Source organism: Camelus bactrianus, chromosome 8 (genome assembly GCF_048773025.1).
Source record: "Camelus bactrianus isolate YW-2024 breed Bactrian camel chromosome 8, ASM4877302v1, whole genome shotgun sequence".
NCBI classification, from domain to species: domain Eukaryota; kingdom Metazoa; phylum Chordata; class Mammalia; order Artiodactyla; family Camelidae; genus Camelus; species Camelus bactrianus.
Genome location: NC_133546.1, coordinates 5,503,065 through 5,525,785, shown reverse-complemented (window position 1 = coordinate 5,525,785; position 22,721 = coordinate 5,503,065). Strand labels below are relative to the sequence as shown.

The 22,721-nt window shown below is 37.3% G+C and overlaps 1 protein-coding gene across 3 annotated transcripts in view; it reads right to left on the bottom strand.

Moving 5' to 3' along the window:
- Positions 1 to 22,721, bottom strand: part of PRKN (parkin RBR E3 ubiquitin protein ligase) — a 1,163,425-nt gene that overhangs the window by 916,728 nt on the left and 223,976 nt on the right. The gene's annotated exons all lie outside the window — the stretch shown is intronic.

Genomic DNA, 22,721 nt, shown 5'->3' with positions numbered 1-22,721 from the left:
GTAAAATTATCACCCACTAAGAGACCAGCAGAGAAAAACGGGAATACTTTAATAATGAAAATGGGAATACTTTAACTGTTTAGCACTTTTCTAATGCCAGAAAAATAAAAAATGCTGGTGATAATACAGTTTAAATCTTCTGCGTACGTAATTTTCTTCCCTATATTAAACTTAATAAGCAAAACTGCAAATTTACGCCAAACAACATGACCCAGAGCAACTTAAAACTGAGATCAAACCCACTACGTCAGTCCTTGTGGAAACCAGCGTCCCTCCCCCTCCCATTCCTGTGAGGACATGTCTGCAGGCTAGAGCCCCGCCAGCAGCATTCCTACAACCTAAACTGACGTCCATCGGGAATCTGCCTACTACACCTTCAAGTCATTGCTTAAAACCCTGAGAGGAAGGATACACACTTGGAAAATCACTGTACACAATGCGTAATGGCACACTATGTATTAGGAAGGACAGAAGAAGCATTTGTGTGCCAACCTGGCACCAGGCACTGTGCCACATGCGTTGCAAGCATCGTCATATTGAACCTCACAGCAACCTCGAGGTCAGATACTATTATCCCTGTCTTCTCCAGTAAAGAAACTAAGTTATAGAGACACTAACTAATTTACTTGCCATCCCATGATAGATGATGGAGCTAAGACTCAGTTCCAAAAATGGTCCAAATGGCACACCTGCCAGATAAACGTGCCCGTCCTTCATATTCAACAGAAAAACTAGTGTCACGTAGGTGGTCCATCATTGATAGAAATGCACAGGCCACAGCATGAAACATCGTAATTTAGCACATTTTACGCTGGTGCATATGAAGAGAGAGTCTTATGTTTGGGTCCTTTATGTGGAGATCTGGATGAGACAGGAAAGGTGAAGAATACAGTAGGTTTCTCTGCACATTACAATTCTAGTGGTACTTTTTACAAATAGAAACATCAGAGTCAGAGCAGGCTCTTCTAAGTAAGAGATATCCAAAAATAGGATATTATGAGTCATAAAAAGAAGTGAGACTCATTACAGAAAATACATAACAAGTGAAGTAAAAATCATTATTATTCTAGTCTTTTCCTCATTCTTTGCCTTTTATTATTTCCACAGTACAGTCATTCCTTGGTGTTGGTGGGGCACTGGTTCTGGGCCCTGCCTCCCCACTAGCCACACACACACACCACAACACACAGAAGCTCAAGTCCCTTATATAAATTGGCATAGTATCTGCATACAACGTATGCACAACCTCCCGTACACTTCAGATCATCTCTGGATTACTTTTGATACCAAATTACAATGTAAACACTATGTAAATAGCTGTTGTGCATGGCAAATTCAAGTCTTTGCTTTTTGGAAGTTTCTGGGATTTTGTTTTTCAAATACTTTCAGCCTGTGGTTGATCGACTCTGCACATGAGGAGCTGCAGGTATGGAGGGCCAACTGTACATCTTAACACTACAAAGAAATGGGCGGTGGAACAGACAGTCTTCCTCTTACATACCCAGAGTAACTGAATACGGGGTTACGTTCCTAAATACCCCAAGTGACTTGACTTCCACCTACTTTCTCAAGTAGGAGCTTACCGATACCTGGCTTTATGTATGTGAATCACTACAGCTAAGTTCTGAGGTAACGGAGAAACAGGGCAGGTCACAGGGGGTGATTAACTGTGGTCATCTGAAAATGACAGGCCAAAGATAGAGCACTGACAGAAAGAGACAGAAATTATGCTGGAAATACATCAATCCAGGAAAAACTGTGATCCAGCCCTCATTCCCTAGCTCCCCCTCCTTCCCTTCTCCTTTCCATTCTTTCTTTCTTTTGCAAGATAGCTAGACAAAGTCCTGCTGCTATATGGGTAAGACTTATTTTAACTTAATTGAGTGAGATTTTCTTCATGGCTTTGCCTTCTCACACAACGACAGGCAGTGTGAGGCCACATCTTGGTATATAACTTACTATGAATATGATGCAAATGCCTGGTAACTGCAGCCAAACTACCTGTGGTTACAGTACAGAGTTGCCTCTATTCACAGACGCTAGAGAGGGACCACCAAGTCTAGGAACCTCCTGTTATTAGAAATGTGTGAAGGGTTTGAGATGTTATATTAATCCAGCAAGAGTTATGTGGCACCTAATAGAAGAGACCATTAATTGTACTAAATAATATTTGTTTACTTAGTCAACAAATATTTATCAAGTACTAGATTCAAATCATTATTCCTGGTGTTTGGATGAATTTCTAATAACCAAAAATGATGCTGATGCCATTCTAGAAGCAGATGATTTTGAGATATTTAATAGTTGTGTGATTTTTTTATTTTAAACATAAAATGTAGACTCCCATTTTAGGCAAAATTTAAAACTAGATGAACCACAACCATAACAACAAAACCCTCCTGCTGTAAAACACCAAGAAGCTGTGGATTACATACAACGAATATATTTATAAATGCAAAGCTCATCTATCAAAAAAGTGAAAAAAAAAAACCTCCAAAGTGGCAGAACAAAAATTAGCTAAAAGGCCAAGTGTGATCACTACATCTTTTAGAAGGATCAAAGTCCAAAACTCCATAGCATCAAATGCTGGTGACTGTGTAGAGCCAACAGTAACTCTCATTCTTTGTTGATGGGAATACAAAATGGTACAGCCACTTTGGAAGACAGTCTGGACGTTTTTGTTTTTGCTTTTTTATAAAACTAAGCATATTTTTACCATACAATCCAGCAGTCACAGTCTTTGGTATTTACCCAGATGAATTGAAAATCTATGTCCACACAAAAACCTGCACATGGATGTTTATGGAAGCTTTATTTATAATTGCCAAAGCACAGAAGCAACCAAGATGTTCTTCAGTAGGTGAATAAATAAACTGTGTACATCCAGACAATGAAATATAATTCAGTGCTAAACAGAAATGAGCTATCAATCCATTAAAGACATGGAGGAAACTTAGATACACATTACCAAATCCAAGAAGCCAGTATGAAATGGCTATATACTGCAGGATTCCAGCTACATGATGTTCTGGAAAAGGCAAAACTATGGGGACAGTAAAAAGTTAGTGATTGCCATGGATTAGGGGTTGGGGAGGGATGAACAGGCAGAGCACAGAGAATTTTTAAAGTAGTCAAAATACTCTGTATGATACTAAAGTGGATATACGTCATTCTACATTTGTCCATACCCACAGAATGGACAACACCAAGAGTGAATCATAATGTAAACTATGGGCTCTGGGTGACAGTGATGTGTCAGTGTAGGTTCATAAGCTATAACAAATGTATCTGGCGCCCAGTATTGACAGTGGAGGAGGTTGCGTGTGGGGAGGGGACAGGGAGCATATGAGAACTCTGTTCAGTTTTGTCATGAATGTAAAACTGCTCTAAAAAAAAAAATTTCTTAATAAAAAAAAAAAGAAAAGTGTGCACATAGGAGATTGCTTCTTTAGAAGTGTGTGGTCACATAGAAGATGCATGTTTTAGGCCCATGCGAGGTAAAGAATTAGGGCTAAAATCCCTATATAGACTAGAGCCCCGGAGGAGCAAAGATTTCAGTGAAAAGGTGGACTAGGGAGAAAAAAAAAATCTACCCACCAGGACAGGAGGATGAAAAGGAAGCTAATGGCTTTTATACTGGGTTCTAGCAAAATGAAAGAAAAAAAAAAAAAAAACCTCTTGAAGGTTTATAACCACTGTTCTGTTCTTTCTTCAACAGACAAGCCAAATTTATACCACCTGCACAGTCCACAGTTGAGAATTAAACATACCAAGTATTTTCAAATTGCTGAATAAACTTCGGGTGCTTGAAAATACTATGGTGAAGAGACATACTGCCAACGACTGCAGCTCAGAAGTCTCCCAGACAAAGCCAACCTGAAAAGAGCGCACGATCTAATGCAGTAAAACCCGTGGAAAGACAACTTTCCCTGGGAGAGAGTCTGTGCACCCAATGATCATCGTGATTATGCACCAAGAATTCCGGACACTGAACTTTGTGTAGACACCACTGAATACGTATGCTTCCAATGATCCAAGACTTAATGGGAGAACTCTGAAACACAGAACAAGAACAGCACTCTATTATTCATTTACTTATTTGTGATGGAGGTACCAGGGATAGGGACAGCACTTTATTAAAAAAGGCAGAATGAGTGAAGTAAATATTCACATGGTATCATTAAATAATATAAAATTAATTCCTTTGAAATAAAAAAAAATCAGCTAAGGAGAAAAGATAGACGTGATGAAATGACCTGTACTGCAGCACAGAGAGAAGTCAAACAGAGGGAAAATACGAAAGAGAAGGAAAAGGACATAGAAAAGAAAATGAAACATACAACATACAACCAGTGTTCCAGAATCAGGGGACAAAGAGATGGGAGGAGAGACACTGGTGGATAATTTCACAGAACTGATGAACCCCTGAGTGTTCTGATACAGGAATCACAGTGAATAATAAAATTAAATTAAAGCTAGACACATGGTTATGATAGTCACCACCATCAAAGACAAAGAAAAGATTGTTAAAGCAACAAGAGACACAGATTACCTATAAAAGAACTACAATTAGACTGAGAGTATTCTTACCAATAGCACAAATTTGTAAGCTATATTTAATGTTTTCAAAGTACTGCAAGAAAATAATTCTAATCCAGAATTATCATTCACGTAATTTGTAAAATCAGACATGACACACCTAAAGAACAAGGGGTGTGCAATACCCTGTCAGATACCAGTAATCATAAGGCTGTGGTAATTAATTAATCTGTAGTATGGATGCAGGTACAAATAGCCAAATGGACTAGAGTAGGAGGTCTGTAAATAGGTCTGGGCATACATGGAAATTTGACATATGTCAAAGACATTATATGACATGAATATTCAATAAATGGAAATGGACAAGAGCTTATTCCTGTGAAAAATAAAAGTAGATCTTTCTACTTTTACAAAGGTAAAATTCCAGCTATTAAAAACCTGTATTTGAAAACTAAAGTTTTAACACTTCTAGAAATTTTTTTAAAAATTCATGGCCACAACATGGGAAAGATTTCTTAAATTTGACACAGAGAGTACAAATCATAAAACAAATTTAAGGATTTGGATTGTCTCCTACGTTAAAATGGAATATGTTATACACTTAATAACATCAAAGTTAAAAAAAAAAAAAAGCTGTAGGCTGGAAGATGATTGGTGATTTATGCAACCCCAAAACATTAGCATCCACTACATATTAAAACAATCCACACTAAAAAATACAACAGATCCATTAGAAAGTGCACAAAAGTGCCCTGACTGTTCAGAAGAGGAAATGCAAGTGGCCAGTAAACGTGAAAAGAGGCTTATTCAACTATTAGTCAGGAAATGTAAGTTAAATCTCTGATGTAAAATGTCACACCAAACAGACTCAAAATTTAAAACTCTGAAAGTATTTAAATACTGAGTAGGATGTGAAACAACTGGAACTCTCCATCACAGCTGGTGGTAGTTTAAATCATTACACTCACCTAGTGGAACAATTACTCAATATTTCGTAAAGTTAAAGATGCACATCTCTTTGACCCAGAAATTCTACTCCTAGGATTTAATTAAGAGAAACTCTTATACATGTACACAGGGAGGCATATACAAAAATTCCTCAGGAGGGAGGGTATAGCTCAAGTGGTAGGCTGCATGTTGTTGGCTGCACGAGGTCCTGGGTTCAATCCCCAGGACCTCCTCTAAAAATAAAAAATAAACCTGATTACCTCCCCCCAAAAAATAATTTTTAAAAATGCTTCATTCAGCATTATCTGTGACACAAAAAATTAGAAACAATTTAAATTCCCAACAGAATAAGAGTGAATACACTGTAACATACGCCTACAAGGGAATGTTACTCATTAACGAACATGGATGATCTAGTGCTAAACACACCAATATGCACTACTCTCAGAATATGGCGACATGGAAAGGCTGAGCTGCATAAGAAAAGTGCAATATAATATATTTTATTTAAAATTTACAAACATGCAAAATACTAGTATTGAAAACTAGTAAATACATATACTAAAGAGGTATTAAAAACATGGATGACAATGACAAATTCCAAATTGTGGATAACAGTTATCTCCATGGGGATGTAAGGAGGGGGACAGAATCAGAGAGAAGTGCATGAAGGGCTTCAACTTTAGTTGTAATTATTTTTTCCTATGCTGACAGGTGGTATATTGGTATTTGTTATACTACCCCCAACCTCTTCTGCGTTCCTGAGATACTTCACAATGATAATTACAAATGTATTTCCTCCACGAATTTTATACAATTGTTTATATATAAACCATTCATTCGTCTTTGACTGGTAATGGAAATTTGACTTACAGGAAATCAAGATTGCTAATGTCAGGCATTTCAAAAGAACAAGCATATTAATCAAATTTGAAGCCACTGATACAATGTGCATGTATTTCTATTACAGTTCTCCATTTAGATTCTACGTCTAACATCGTCTTGACTGGGAGTACATGTGTATATCCTCAAATAAACTGAATTGAAGAGTGTGTCTTATATATATTATGTTAGCACTGTCAAACTCTGAGTCCCCGATTCGTATTTCTGTTCTATTCTCTACCCTCAACAACAGACTCATGTAAGCAAAATGCCTACTGGATAGCTCCACTTAAAATTTATTTGAAACCTTAAACCCCTTAAATAAAATTTATTTGAATCTCTTCTCCCCAAAACATCCCTCTGTTTCCTTTACTCTTCCCTGTCCCAGGTCGCATTTACAACTATTATGTGTTCAAGACAAATATCTGTGTGTCATATTTAAATCTTTATTTATAAATATTCATATTTAAATCTCATATCCCACAATCTGATAGTTCATCAGCAAGTCCTACTGAAACGACCTCTAAAGCATCACACACCTACACACTTCCCTCTGCTTCAGCTTCCAGCGATCCAGTCAAGTCCCATTCTCTCTCCCCCAAATGGCTGCGTTAGCCTCCTGGTCAATCTCCTGGCTTCCCCCAAGCTCCAGCCACATTTACCTTCCTTTCGGCCCTCAAATATGCCTAACTAATTCCCACTCTAGGTCCTCTGCACTCAGCTGCTCCCTTTCCCTGGAAAGTTCTTCCCCAGATATTCCCAGGGCTGCCTCCTTTAGATCTCAGCTCAAACATCACTATCCAAGAGAAGTCTTTCCTAAATTTCCCAACAATAAAAGGTAGGAGCACAGTTTCTGAGGCCTTTTTCTTTTATTCTAAGCATTTATCATCAGCTGAAATTTACCACTGTTGTTCGCATAAACAGGTATGACTGAGTTTGGGTGCATGTAGCAAGACTCTGCCTACAGAAGTATAACCATATTGGGGTTTATTTTTCATACGTAACAAGAAGTTTTGACAAAAGCTGTCCAGGGCTGGTGCAGGAGCTCCATGACCCATCAGGCACCCTGGTCCCTTATATCTTCTCTCTCTGTCCTTTTTAACATGTGCCTTTCATCTTCATGACGTTCTGACAAAAAGCTTAAATAGCTTCTTCCTGCTCATGGAGTGTAGGCTCCATGAGAACACGGACCTTGTCCGACTTGCCCACCAATGGAAAACGATGTGTCACATCTTAATAGCTGAATCAATACGTGTTTAATTATTAAAAACCAATGAAACAGAAATTGAGAAGTCCTACACTTGGGGGTCATTCCTTCACCCCGGGAGCATGCACAACAGCCATGCCCTCGATGGACAGATTCAACCTGGAGCTCCTCTGTGGAGCCCTTGCCTCCATGTCCTTCTCTGTTGTCACCGCCTGAGTTCAGGGCTTAGCGCTTCTCACACTGCAGTGGTCTCCTAACTAGCCTGGCCACATCCTTCCTGTTTCTCCCTGAACATATCACACCCTCCACACAAACTGGACATAAAACTCCCTAAAACCTGTGTCTTCGTATTATCTGCTCCCAAACAGAAAGCCCCCTACAAGCAGGGGTGTGCACGTCCTGTTTACCATGGTTCCCCCAGGCGATGAACCTGGAGCACGTGTAGAGAGCAGACAATCAGGAACCATTCCTGAAAAGAATCAAAGATCACGTCTACACCCGAATATTACGTCCCCTCAACATTGGGCCCAGTCCTTTCTCCTCACGATACTGCCTTCCACATTCTTGCCCTTACTCTTGGTTCAGCCATAGCAAATGGCTGTATTTCTAAACTCTTCTGACCTTAGTGTCTTTTCGTATTTTATTGTCTCTGTATAAAACATCTTTCTCCCTTTTTCATCCAGGAAACTTGTATTTATCTCTTTAAGTCTCAGCTTTTGATTCTCCTCAGCTTGACTCCATTCCGGGCTCCACCAGGCAGAGCAGATGGCTCCGTCCTTGGGGCAGCACTTTAATGATGGCAATGGCAGTGACGATGATGGTGATGGCGGCGACGATGATGGTGATACAGCCAGCGACCGCCTGTGTGAGAGCCTGCCACGCACCAGGAGCTCTCACACCTCCTCACACACACTGATTCACTTCACACTAGTAACAACCACGGCGGGAAGGAATACTGCTTTTCTCATTTTAGAGAAGGAAACTGAGGCACAGAAAGGTTAACTAATGTGGTAAAGTTCACAAAGCTAATGAAGAGCAGAACCTGCGTTCAAACCCAGGCGGGCTGCCTCTAACCCACGCACTGTAAGTCGTGCACATGTTCGTCCAGCCAGGTTGTAAGGCTGTTGGGAGGACGGTCCATGTCTCACACATGGCACAAAATGGGGTTTCAATGAAAGAATGTGAAGTGAATGTTTAAAGAGATTAGTGGTACAAACACAGAAAGTGAGAACTGACTTAAATACAGACCTTGAGAGGAAGAGCTAGAAGTTTAAATTGACTATACAACTATATAAGCCATATCATCCATCCTAAAATAAAATATTGGGCCACGTTAATAGGTACATCATACTAAGGGACATGTAGTTGTTCTGGCATGGACCAGGCTAGTTCCAGGGGCTAGCTCTCTCTTCAGCCTTAAACATGGCCAAACGGAGTTTGTCTAAAGATGTAAGTAAAATATATAGACGTTAAGACAAGAGAAGAAAGAATTTAAGGCTGTATCAGTTATCTTCAAACATTTGAAAAGGTTTTTCAAACAAAGGTTCCTTATGACTTAAAAAGACAGATCAAATCCAAAGGCAGAAGTACAAAGAGATGAGATGAAGAATTCAGGTTTTGTGCTGAACCCTCCCACGCCGCATCCCAAGAAAGGACTGTGAGCACCTTCTTCCAACTCTGCATTCAGTGTCAGTACATCAACACCTTGAAAAAAACCTGGATGGGTGGATTCACAGCACAGAAAATCCAAAGCTACAGTCAGGCCTTTTTATTCTGGTGAGCCAGTTTGTCAGCAAACTGCTGTATTTAACCCAATTAGAGTTGCTGGAAGAACCTAGGAGGTTGCCTAGCGGAGGATGGATATGATTAAGAATGCTGCAGAGGGCAAGAGGTGGAGTTGTAAACAGAATATGTATCATGAATGCACAAATAAATTTAATGAGAGGCCAGAATGTGAAATATAAATAACTGTCAGACCTTTGTGTTATTTTTTATTTATTTTTCTAGTACCTAAAAAAACATTATTTAAAAATGAAACTCATTCACTCAGATATGATCTGATACTTAAAGTTCTCTCATCAATCTCTTAAGTCAAAAAATAAACTAAATAAACAAAAGAATATGAAAAATAAAAATAATCCAATACTTTTGAATACGAGATGGTCCCCTGCAACATTCTTTCACCTGAGGCAGGAATTGAAAATACCAAGTAAAAAGCAAACCCTAAAAGACTACCAAAAAGTTTACTGTATTTTTCAAATTCATAATACAAGAATCTCCGTTGTCTAGTCAAACCAAGCCTTAAAAGTAATTCATAAATTTATTGCTATTTTCAAAAGGTAATATCCTTTGATATCTGTCTCCTAAATGCTCAAATTATTTTTACAAACTTTCAATGGCATATTTTTAATAAATTGAAACCAATCATAGGAGGAATTTATACTTTATCATAATTAATTTAGTCTTTTGGTGGCTTATATACTTATTTGCAGAAATATTGAACAAATTATTTTTAAACTTGTTCCTTATCAGTGAACAGGACTGAATGATTGATATGTGATTATATACGTAAAATAGATAACATACTTTAAACCATGCTATGGAGTTGAAGGTAAAGGACAAAGATGAACTCAGCAATTATATGTAATATACAATATAAGCAATGTATAAAGATTGACCTGAAAGACAATCAACTTTTTCCTCTTAAAGCACTCAGCACATATACAGAAAGATACTAATGTAATCTTGCTTTAAATGGACTACAGAATCGTAGGTTATGAGTTTAGTATTTCCATTCTGCCTACAAATTACAAAGACAACAAGTGAGTCATTTAAGTAGGAAGTAGGTTGCATAATGTATTTTTATCTTTAGAATGCCTCCTATTTTACATTTGAGTGACTCACAAACTCTCAGGCACAATCTCAGATTATTGTGAGCCCCTTATGAAATAGATTTTGAACAGTAAGGACACTTGTAAAATTCCCAAAATAAAATGATGTGTTCAGATATATCCAGCACATGAAAGAAAAAGGCAAACTCCACTAGAATAGGATGTGCTCTTTTCTTAAAATAATAGTTTATCTCTAAGACTTAAATCAAACAAGCTCCCACAATAAGACATACAATGCCATTCTGAAGTTAGCCTGAGTGGAGAATAGGAATTTAGAATTGGGTAAATTTGTTCCTTTTGGGAGGGTTTTAAAACAAAATAAGTTTCAAGTTGAATCCACTGCATATCAGAAGAGATTTTCTGTGAATTATTTATCAAAGTAAACTAATAATAGTTTAAAATTTGCTTATGTTTCTGTCCTTTGTAGGTATACTTTCATTTAACCATTCCTACATCCATTTTATAGATGGGAAAGATAGACATTGAAGAATTTAAGAGATCTGTCCATCCCACAAAGTCTGACTTTATAGTGATTCATACCCACTTCATTATAACCATGCATTGGAAAGATGAGTAGAATTCTCACTGAATGATGTCACCTAGTAAATGACATTCTTTGAAGTTTTAATTCCTCCATTATATATGTCAAAGAAGTGTATGTTGGACATGGCATCATAAAATTTTCCTGGACTAATATATATATATATAAAATAAGATAGACATAAGATATATATGTATATAAGTCATTTAGGCTTCTATAAAACAGCATGCATTTTAATGTTGCTGAAAATGAGAAGAACTGACTGGGGGCAGAACAGGCAAACTGAGGAAGCAGGTGTTATCTACTTTTACAGGTTCCAAAGTTCTTAGTTTCCAAGTTTTAAGTAACACTAGAAATATCTTAGGTAAGTTTTTGTTTTTATTTTCTCTCCTTTCAGAACAATGTTTGATGAATTATGCATAAATGGAATGCAAACACACAGATTCAATTCACTTTGAAATACTTAAGGATATAAAACGAACAGAAAATATCCTTGGCAAAACCTGTATTGAGCTTTCAAAAGCCCACACATTTGAAATAAAGTTTGTGATGTACTGCAAAACATAAACATCAGTGGGTTCTCACATCCCTCACTTCTCCCTCTAATGTCAAATGTTTCATCAATTTAAAAAGCAGAGCTCTGTGCCATAATTAGTCTACACATTAAATCTTACAAGAGTGGCACCTCTGAATGCAAATAGACCAGGCCCAACAATAGGAGAGAAAACATTTAATGGCAAAATAAAATCCAGTGACAAACTAAAACCTTCAATGAAATGTAGTCTGCACAAATGCACTCACAAAATTTGTAACTTTCATTGCCTAAATGAATGTGTGCTAGTCTGTGTGAAGATACATATGAACAAAAGGCCAAAACAAATACTTTTTTTAGATTCTCAAGTAATTGAAACTAGAGCACTCTACTGACACTAAGTTTATAAATTATGAGCTTGCATCACAAATGGGAATACTTGAGGTCTTGCTGCCATTAAGTGAGTTTGTATGTCCTCGGTTTAAATGCACGGCCAGAAAACGCTCTTTATTACATCCTTCAGTGCCTTAGAAAGGTTACAGTGACAACACTCACTTATCCAAAGTTAACTTAATTAATTAAGATTCTGCTGTTAAATGGTTTACAATTGTATGCTTATCAACATTCAACTTAGTTGAAGGAATAAAGTATAACTCTCTATCCTGTTTAATTTTGTTTTCTTTATGTTATGAGCATCCCTGAAGTTACAACTAAAACAATTTATTTTTTACACATTTAAATTTATCTTCTATCTAACTCATATCTAAAAAAATAAAAGATAGCAGAGTAAATATTTACTGATGTTAATCTATTCATTAACTTAAGCTATGACTCAAGCCCACCTATAAACAGAAAATGAAGGAGAACACAGATTCGTATTGATCAGTCATAAGTGAGTTTGGAATATAAGCTTTAAAGAGTTTTTTTCACATAAGGCTTTTCATTGTTCTATGGCAATACTCTCAGGCTTGGTAAGAGGGAAGAAGGAAAAGGTAGAATTTGGGTGTACAATCTTGTGCTGTAGAAGCTTCAGGGTAAATGGTATAGACACATTCTTGAGTCTTAAATTATTCTGTAAAGGATGATGATTATATTAAATAAGATCTTCCAATAACAGAGAAAGCAGAACAGAATATTTGAAATGAGGACTTCAGTGAATAGTAATAACATTTCACAGTGTGTAATCACTCCTCTTTCATTTGTCAGGTTTCCAATGAGACAGGCCTTGCTTTTTATACTCTAATAAAATGCATACTAGGTTGAGATCCGGGGGATCGGTTTGCTCCCGAGTTTCAGTCCCTCACAGACTTTCTACCTTGCAGTTTGAGCACAATAAGGGCAATGGAATCATCTGTGAGACGTGAGCCTGTTAAGTAAATCCACAGACTGTATATCTTCAGCCTCTTATAAGCTAAAAGAATCTCAATTTTTTTTCTCTTCAAGTCTGCATTTATCCAGGGCAATCCTCAAAGATGATTCATAAGTCTGCAGGGGCACACAAATGTCAAGACTTCCTTTCAACAGAAAAATAACATTTCTGAGTGTTCTGAATTACGCAAAAAGGTAAGTAATTCAGAGATTCTTTCTGACACATATAAACAACCGGACAAATAGATGAAACAAGGGTCTTCCTGAAACGAGCACTTGCTCTGTACAGATTATCAACCTTTGATTCTAGACTCTGACACTTTGCAGTTCTCACTAGTTGCTACAGTAATGTACCAGCTCTTTGGCGGAACTCGAGTGGATATCTACATTTTACCTAAATGAATGAGGCCAGCAGTCAGTTCCATTAGCAACTCAATCCTTTGGGAAAAATTCTTGTATTATTCCTTAAGTGTCTGAGGACATCATTTATACAACTGGACTCTTACATACAATGAAAACATTATATGATTTTTCTCAGTATAATGGTATCTAGTCTACCTTCATTTTGTCTTACAGTCAGAGAAAAAAAAGAATTTTAAGTGAAACATACTGGCCATTTACACTGCCATTTGCAGAATTATTTTATATATAAACAAAAAATCATGGTGGAACTAACTGCATTCTATGTTCTAATCTAGCTTCTTCTGTTATATTCAAGAGAGAAAATAAAAATAATTTAAATAAATTTAGTTTATACATAAAACCATTCCATCCCCAAATTTCTTATAGTACATAAATGTATGGTACCAATAAACAGGGAGCAGTATTTAAGGGGATGCTTTCTCTAACCATTACAACCACAACGGTTACATGAGGTGTTCTCTTATTGCCTAAAACTACAGTGCACGACTCTCAAACCAATTTGGAAAACATTTACAACTAAGAGGATAAAATTTTTATCAACTGTTTTTGTTTATTTGAAATATTTAACAAAGGCTTTGAAAATACGTAACAATCATGTCTATTTTGACCTATGAGGTGTTAAAGAGTCCGTTTAAGAATTCACGAAAGATGCTTTAATACTTCTAGAAGTTTTATGGACCTTTTGACTCTTAGTGTGAATTAATCTTCATTTACGAGAATCGGTTAAATTATTTTCTAATTTCTTATAATGAAAATCACATACCAATAAATACTGTTTCTTTAAAATGGATGCAAATAACAAGCTTGCTTATCTTCTATAAGAAAAGATAGATTCTACCCCTCTGTGAAAGAGGGCAGAACTTATAAACATAAGGGTTTTTCCCTTGTGCTTTTTAAATTAAACTTAATCTTGAGATACTTGTAGATTCACATGTAGTTGTCAGAAATAATACACAGATGTCCCAGGAACTCTTTTCTAAGTTTCCCCCATAAAAACATCTTACCAAAATATAGCATATCATCACAATCACAGTCTCAGCTTTGGTATAGTCAAGCTACAGAACATCCATCACCGCAAGTCAAGATACAGAACATCCATCATCATATCCATCTGGTAGAGTCAAGATACAGAACATCCATCACCTCCTGTTGCCCTTTTACTGCCACACATTCTTCTCTCCTGCTCCCGCCACACCCTCCTTAACCCCTGGTAACCACTGATCTCTCCAACATTTCTATAATTTTGTCATGTCAAAAATGTTATATTAACGGGATCATTTGGAATGCAGCCTTTTGGTATTGCCTTTTTTTCCCACTCAGTATAATTCCCTTGAGATTAATCCAAAATGTTGTGTGTATTAATAGTTTTTTTTTTTTTCAATCAGTGAGAATGGCATGGATGGACCATAGTTTGTGCACTCATTCACGTGTTGAAGGACATTAAGATTGTTTCCTGTTTTTGGCTAATACGAATGAAGCTGCTATAAACAGTCATGCATTAGCTTTTGTGTGACCATAAGTCTTCATTCCTCTAGGGTAAGTCACCAAGAGTATGATTTCTGAGTTGTATGGTAAATGCAAGTATAGTTTTTTAAGAAACCATCATATTCTCCAGAGTGGCTATGCAGTTATATATTCCCACTAGCAATATATTAGTGACCCAGTTTCTCCACATCCTCCCCAGCATTTAGTGTTGTCACTATTTTATATTTCAGCCTGTTACCTATCTCAGTGGTTGCTCTAGGTATCACCTTATACATTTGTGACTTGCCACACTCTACTGCAGTTTTTGTTTTACAGGTTCAAGTAAAGCATAGAAACCTTACTCCTTTTATATCCCTTTACCTCTCTATTGATCTTTATCTTAGATAGTTCCTCTGTATACATTTAGAACTACATGAGACATTGTTACGTTTTTTCCATAATCGTCAAACATAATTTCCAACACTGAAGAAGGGAAGGAAAGTCAATCGTACTTAACCATACTTTTGCTGACTGTGTTCTTTCTTCCTTCTTTCCTGATGTTCCGAATTTCCTTCTTTTATTATTTCCTTTCTTATTAAGAACTTCCTTCCTTGATTTATTCTTTTAGGGTAGTTTTACTGATGACAATTTCTATTACTGCTCCTTCTTCTGAAACTATGTTGACTTCTCCTTCATTCCTGGAAGATATTTTTGCTGGGTACAGGTTTCTGAACTGACAGTTTCCTGCCCTGCTCCCCCAGCACTTGAAAAATATTGTGCCACTTTCTTCTGACCTTCATAGTTGCTCATGGGAAATCCACTGTCATTAAAATTGTTTTTTCCATTATAGGTAAGTTATACATTGTCTCTAGCTGCTTTCAAGGCTTTTTCCTTGTATCCAGTTTTCAGTTTAGTTATGATGTGTGGATTTCTTTGAATATACCCAATTTTGGATTCTCTCGGCTTCATGAATCTGTAAGTTTATATCTCTTGCAAATTTTGGCAAGTTTTCAGCCATTATTTCTTTAAGCACTTTTTTAGTCCTGACTTCTTTTATCCTCATTGTTCAGGACACTGGTGACACAAATTTTAAACGTGATTTTATAGATCCATAGATTTCTGAGGCATTTTTTTCTGGCTTATTTTTTTCTCTGTTCAGATTGTGCAATTTCTGTTGTTCTACCTTCCAGTTCACTAACTTTTTCCTCTGTCCCCTCCATTCTGCTGTTGAGCTCATTCAGTGAGCTTTTTTTTTTACTGTATTTTTCAGTTCTATAATTTCCATTTGATTCTTCTTTATATCTTCTATTTCTTTTCTCAGACTTATTTTTTTCATTTATTTCAAGCATGCTTATAATTATTCATTGAAGAATTTTATCATGGCTGCTTAAAAAATCTGTCAGATTATACTAAAACCTCCGTCACCTTAGTATTACCAACTACTGATTGTCTTTTCATTCAGTTTGAGAGATTTCTGGTTCTTGGTGGGTTTTCTTTGATACCTGGCCATTTTCTCATTATGTTATGAAACTCTGGATCTTAAACTTTCCGTCTTAGCTGACTTTTTATGATACTCCTCCAGCTGGAAAAGGGGGGCATCACCTCATTACTGCCGGTGGAAATAGAAGTCCCAGTTCTCCACTTGGTATCTGCTGACACCTGACATGAAACTGGGACTCTTCCTTATTGCTATGTGGAGAGATGTCCTAGCCCCACACACATTCTCCATTGTCACTGTGGTAGGAGTGGCCTTGTTGCTGTTTGACAGTGCTGGAAGTCCTGACTCTCCACTGGGGCTCTTCTGTTACCACCCCAGAAGGGACCAGGAGGGGGACTCTACTGCTGCCAGATGAAGGTGTAAGTCCTGGCTCCCTATGATCTTCTCTGACAGCACCCCAGCAGGTGTGTGATGCACATCTTTACAGTCTCACAAGGGAGGTAATGTAGGATCTCCACTTTGCCTTCCTTACTGCTGGTGGGAGTGAGGGTGGGGCCACAGTTTTTCTGTGGTGTTTAGCTGGAGAAGCATAGTTATTGTCCAAAAGTTTCCTGTATTTTCAGGCTACTCTGCCCCTGTTCCTTTGGATGGAAAACAGACTTTGCAGGGGTGGGGGGCTCTTTTTTTTCTATACATGTTGGCATTTCTAGGTACCAGTTTCATCATCTCCAAGTCCTGGGTATATTTGGTCAAATACAAAACAAAACAAAACAAACAAAACAAAACAAAACAAAGGAACTTAACACCTGTATTGTTCCTTGGGTCCTGAGGTCTCTAGCTAGTTTGCACTTTTCTTTCCATTTTTCAGAACCTTCACATGTTTGTATTATATGTAATGCCCAGAATTTTACCAGGAGGAATAGGTAAAAGTCTGTCTAGTCCATCTTTCCAGAAATAAAATCTGTACCACAGCACCCATTTTTTTGAAATCTGTATTTTTTTTCTATTTTTATTTACTTTTATAAAGCTATTAAAATCTTGCCAATAACAAATAGAACATATTAATGCATGAAGAAAATACTTACACTCAGACAGTGCTTTCTCAAACTGGCCTGTGGACATATTCTCCAGAAACTGTTAATTCCATGAAACTTTAAAATGTTGTGATATCAATTAGATTATAATCTTAAAAACATACTTTACCAACTGAAAAGATAAAATCACTTTTTATTATCAATTTTTTCATAATAAGATTATGGTCTTAATCCATCATTTCCCACAGTGCTTGGGGGAAGGCACCAAAAACCTCTTTCTAAAATAAATAGAAACTCTTATTTGTGAGAAATACAGCCCAATGCCTGGGTGACCATTTGTCTTCCCAGGACACTGCCAGAATACAACTCTTGTCCTGGAATAATTATTATTAGAGCCTTCTTTAATTCTTAAAAGTGTCTCATTTCGTATGATAAGTTATCGTGGTCACATTATCTATGAGCATTATGAAAAAAAAGTAAGAAAGTGAAAACAGATGGGAGAACTCCAACAAGTGCATACACCACTCCTGCCATTCCACCTTCTCTTCAGCAAAGCAAGGTGTTCATTTTGCATTTGTTAGTGGAAACATTAAGTAGCACATATGCATGGTTCACTTCCTTTATCTCAACAGCAACTACTCATTATATATTTTGTGCTTATACTGTAAAGTATATTGAAATGGAAATGATAATGGTGAAAAAAATTAAAGGACATTAAGAAAACATCAACTTTCAAATACTTAGTTTAACAATAAGGTTTAACTTACTTATTTAGGTTAGAAGTAGTTCAAAGAACATATAAGGTATTCATAATATCCTTGCACAGTTTTTAAAGTTTCAAAATTTGGCAGGTTAATTAGAGATATGAGCAAAACAATCTATAATAGTTTTTGAAATAACTGTTAAATATTCTTACAGATTTCCAAAATTTGAATTTGTTAGCTTTTGAACATAGTTTACTTTGTTAGTGAAAGCTGGTTTTCACTACTAAAAATTTTTGAAATACATATATATATATAATCACTAAAAACAGGCAATTAAATAATTTGGCTTTTCTAGGGTCATTTATTTTTCTTTAATATTTATAACCTAAGCTCTTAAAGTCTAAATGTTTCTTGTGTTCCAAACTCAGATCTTGCTACCCCATACAGCTTAGAAGAATGGGGGTTAATAAACTGATGCCCCTTAATAATTATTGCAAAAATGACCTATTTCATGAAATGATTATCTCCAACTGTGTATATACATTTTAAACACCATAAAATTGAATATTTATTTAAAGGAATTTATAACCATCCATCTGGATGAATCCTTGCATAAAGCAAACATTTCTATGTCAAACAAACAGTCCTATTTTATTTCCTACTTTTTAATTCTAATTAATTATTACCAAAAAAATAAAATAAAGCAACTTCCCTTTAACACTAACTAAATATAATGAGGTTTCTTGGATCCTGACTATGATGGCTAATTTTATGTGTCAACTTGACTGGGCCATGGGGTGCCCAGACATTTGGTCAGTTGTTAGTCTAGATGTGTCTGAGAGGGTGTGTTCGGATGATATTAACATTGGAATCAGTAGACTGAGTAAATCAGATGGCTCTTCCCAATATGCGTAGGCCCCATCCAGTAAGTTAAAGGCCATGAGGAGGAGGAAATTCCTCCTGCCCAATGACCATCTAGGTGGGACACTCTTTGTTTGTTTGTTTTTGCAGCCTTTGAACTCTAACTGAAACATCAACTCTTCCTGGGTCTGGAGCCTACCAGCCTTCATACTGAAACTACACCATCACCTCTTCTGGTTTTCAGGCCTTTAGACTCAGACTGGAACTAAGCTTGGTGACTACAGATCTTGGGACTTGTCTGCCTCCGTAATTGTGTGACCCAATTCTTCACTATCTACCTATCTATCTATCATATGTATACCCTACTGGTTCTGTTTCTCTGGAGGACTCTGACTAATACATTGGCTAATAAACCTATACTGATATTAATAATATTAAAAATAATACAGCTCATGAATATAGTGAATTCTGTTCAAACAAAATCTGATATAAATTCTCAAGTCCCTGTAATTTGAACAGTTAAACTAATTGCAAAGTTCATCAGTTCTGATATGTACAAGATTAGATTAGAACCTTATTTTCCTTGTATACATCTGAAAAATAAACTAACAATTATGTACAGGTGATTTCAGGGATTCTTGATGTGCAGTGTGTTATATGTGGAGGATAGAAAAAAAGGTGATCCATCATTTGAATGGGCCCTGAATACTCTGTTGTAAGAGCTGACAAACACTCTTTACAAGGAAGAGATATCAATCCACTGTGAAAAATACGTCAAACACAAATATTTTCTATTGCATTCCTGTAGGTGTAAGGAAAATAACAAAAACATGCACAGAAACATTCTTTATGAAGTAGGAAAAATTGTATAAGACTTTCCAATGTGCTTCTAAACAATACAGTGTAGACAGATATCCACTTTATAAAAAAATAAATTTTAAAAGAAATAATACCATGATGAATCTTTGCTGAACAGTACAGCCATAGTGTCTATTTTAACTAACTATTGAAGGAAATGTAAAGTCTTTTTAAGTTTGTTAAATACGAATTCTATTATTCTTAAGTAAAACCTGTAAACGTTTGTTAAATACGAATTCTATTATTCTTAAGTAAAACCTGTAAACGTGAGGGTCAAACATTTATTTATAAACTCCACTGAGTGCTTTTGAGTTAAAATGTATAAATATTACAGACACATATTTTACTGCCCCAGAAAAATATGCATCCTATTGTCATTGCCTTAACTGCTTAGATTACTGCAGACCTATTCATCAAAATTCATGAGGAAAAACTTTCTTGTGTCATTTAAGGTGATCGCTTAGACCCTGTAGTAACAGCTTAATAATGATGACAATCATGACGATGATGGTGCTAATAAATGCTAACATTTATATAATGTTCACTACGTGCCGTACTCTGTTTCACTGATTTTACATAAATTAACTTAGGCCTCACAAAATCCCAATGAGATACATATTATTTTTATTCCCATTTTACAAATGAGCAAACTGAAACACAAAGAAGCCATATTCTCCAAGTATATAAGATGCATTTACAAATTATTTTGCCTTGATTTGTAATATTAAAAACTAGATATTCCCTAAATACTTATATTATGACATAAACATCCTATTATAGAGTATCATCCAGACACTTAGAAATCAAGATTACACAATATGGAAAATGCCCATGATACAATGTTAAGTGAAAAAATGCAGAACAGAAAACTGCATTTGCACACTGACTACAACTGCGTGAAAGTCACACAGTCAAGGGCCAGGAGATGGACAACACAGTGCAGGATCTGCTGCTCCTCCAGGAACTCCCTGTGTCTCTCCTTCCTCTCGGGGACCAGCTGAGCTGTGCTTGCAACACATCCCCATGACTCATGCTGAACCCTGCCACGTGGCCTGGATTCCTGAAGGTCCCTAATCACCACCATCGCTGGGTCCAAAGGCTCTTTACTGCCTCATCCTCCTCCATCTTTTCACAACACATGTACTTCTTTGCCAGTAATTTCCTTACCAAATTATCTCCAAAAGTGTCAGTTAGATGGGGATGCCTCTTTCAGTGGCTCCTCCCCTGCTGCCTAAGGAATTGGTCGTGCCTCTGTCCTCTGCCCCTTGGCAACTGAATCTGCTCCAGTAACCAAAATATTCACCTCCGTGTGGATAGTCCTCAGATATAAAGCAAGCCCAAAGCTCCACACCCAAGTTTAGCTGCTTGCCAGACATCTCCCACTGGCATTAACTCTCGTCATGTATAAAACTCCTCATGCCGCCCACAATCAAGCCGGATCTCCAGACTCCCACTTCTCTCCAGGACACCCGATTTCACTCTAGCTCTCCACGCATGAAACATCCATGCCACATCACGTCTCTGCAACATACAGCTCCCAACTCCCTTCTGATGCCCCCCTCAGCATCTCCTCCAGGTCCTACAAGAACAGGAACCTACGCCTGTTCCCGAGTGCACTCCATGTTCATTCTCCATCTCCGGAGCCTGGAGTTTCCATTCACCCATGAGGTCTTCCTTGGTGACTTCCACTCAGATGTGTTTTCTCCACCTTTAAAACTTCATGATACTTATATTTCAGGTTTCACACGGTAGTTATCATGTTTCACATCCTTATGTTATGGCTATTAGCCACATGAAACTGCTGATAGTTTTAATCTATGCCATATGGTTCAACTTAATATTTCTGTTCATTTTAGAGTCCCTAAGTAAACAGCAGCTCTACAAAAGCAAAGATGAGTTTTGCCCTTTTTGGGGTCCCCTGAAAAGCCCAGAACATACATTGGAAGTGTTTCAGAAGTGTTTGTCCAAGTAAAGACCCTCTCAATATATAGACATATAGATTCCTATTTTATATATATTTGTAAAAATCAATTGTCTTAGCAATTAGTCTAACCTATCAGCTCCAATGGTAAAGGTGAGAAACTTTAGAACATGCAACTTCAAAACTTCTGGTAACATAAAATATTTTGGTTCAAGGAGCTATTTTAAAATAATTTATGAAGGAAACATCCTTGGATTTAAAGGTTGGCAAGCACAGTAAAAAGCTTTTTAGTTGACTGAAATAAAAAAAAATATCAAAACACTTTTTAGCACAGGCACTTCCCTTGTAAAAACAAACTGCCTAAGAGCAAAGCACAGCAGTTTGTGCACAGTGAGCACGTGCCTCCTGCCGTCACAGGAGAGGCGCTGGCGAGGGAGGGAGCAGTTTGCATTTCTGTAGCTTCTTTTGCGCACCCAGCTGTACACCCAACCTTCACAAAGCGGCACACATCATCACCAAGAAGAGACAGTGACAGGATGTCAATAAAGAAAGGACTGTCTTAGAGACAGAGCAGCCCCACTTCCCCAGCACAGCAGCGACCCCCACACAGATGTAAACATGACTGCAATTAATCTGTGCCAGTTAAGAACGGAGGGAACACGTCTGCCGGGTTCTTCAGCATCACCTGACCAGCCACAGAAAGCAACTGGTCTCTCGTGCTTTCTCAAAGAATGACTACGGTCTCTATTGAATTGTATTTGCTGACTTCCCCAACAAATTACAGGTTTCCACTTCCAGGTGAAGGCACTGCTCACCCGTCCCCTACCCAGTTCTCCCCTTTTCCTACAGAAATCACTGTTGTGAATGAAATACCCAAGTGAAAAGGATGCGGGCCTTAATTCGGTTAGAAGCTGTGGGGTGCCCAGAAAGTATTAGGGCCAGGAGAGAAGACAGGCACCGCTCCCTCCCTGACATTTCAACTTTTTCCCTAGAGAGGTAGGGAAAAAGTTACTGAGGTCTGGAGAAATTAAAAAGGTGGACTTTGGCTGTACTTCAGTCTTCCTTCAGCACCAGCTCCAGCACCACAGTTCTGAAGGGGCAGGCAGCCGG